Source organism: Camelina sativa, unplaced genomic scaffold, assembly GCF_000633955.1.
Source record: "Camelina sativa cultivar DH55 unplaced genomic scaffold, Cs unpScaffold07130, whole genome shotgun sequence".
NCBI classification, from domain to species: domain Eukaryota; kingdom Viridiplantae; phylum Streptophyta; class Magnoliopsida; order Brassicales; family Brassicaceae; genus Camelina; species Camelina sativa.
In genome coordinates this window covers 1-474 of record NW_010928202.1, presented here as the reverse complement: position 1 = coordinate 474, position 474 = coordinate 1, and the positions used below count along the sequence as shown (strand labels likewise).

The 474-nt window shown below is 32.1% G+C and overlaps 1 long non-coding RNA gene across 1 annotated transcript; it reads right to left on the bottom strand.

Annotated features, from left to right (window-relative positions):
- LOC104774945 lies at positions 1–468 on the bottom strand. Its single transcript, XR_765605.1, has 3 exons — positions 360–468; positions 144–221; positions 1–34 (listed from the first exon to the last, which is right to left on the bottom strand). It is a non-coding gene; the product is annotated as an uncharacterized LOC104774945 (long non-coding RNA).
- Positions 469–474: the final 6 nt, after the last annotated feature.

Here is a 474-nt window from a genome sequence, read left to right as displayed (position 1 = left end):
TAACTACTGGTATGTTCTTGAAAGCTGATGATTCCTGCAAAATAAAAAAAACAAAGCATCAATAAACAAATCACCAGAGAAAAATATTCCAAAGAGAGATTTCCTATATATTGACTTTCTAAGTTTCTCTAAAACAATTTTACCTTGACTTTCTTGAGCAAATCAAAACCAGTCATGCCTGGCATACAATAATCAGTAATTATAAGATTGACTTCAACTTCCTGTTAAAAAAAAAGTCACAATCAAACCACAAGAAGAAACCACTCAGAACCAAAACTTACCAGTTTTCCAAAACAAAAATAGTAAGATGACTAATCAAACATAGAACTGATTAAAAAAAGGAACAAGATTTAACAAACCTGGTGATTTACAGGAGCCGTAGAAAGTGCATTTGGATCATTACTCTCAATACCTTGTCTTAAACCCAGAAACTCTAAAGCCTTTGAGCCTGAATCAACAGTAGTTACTACAAAA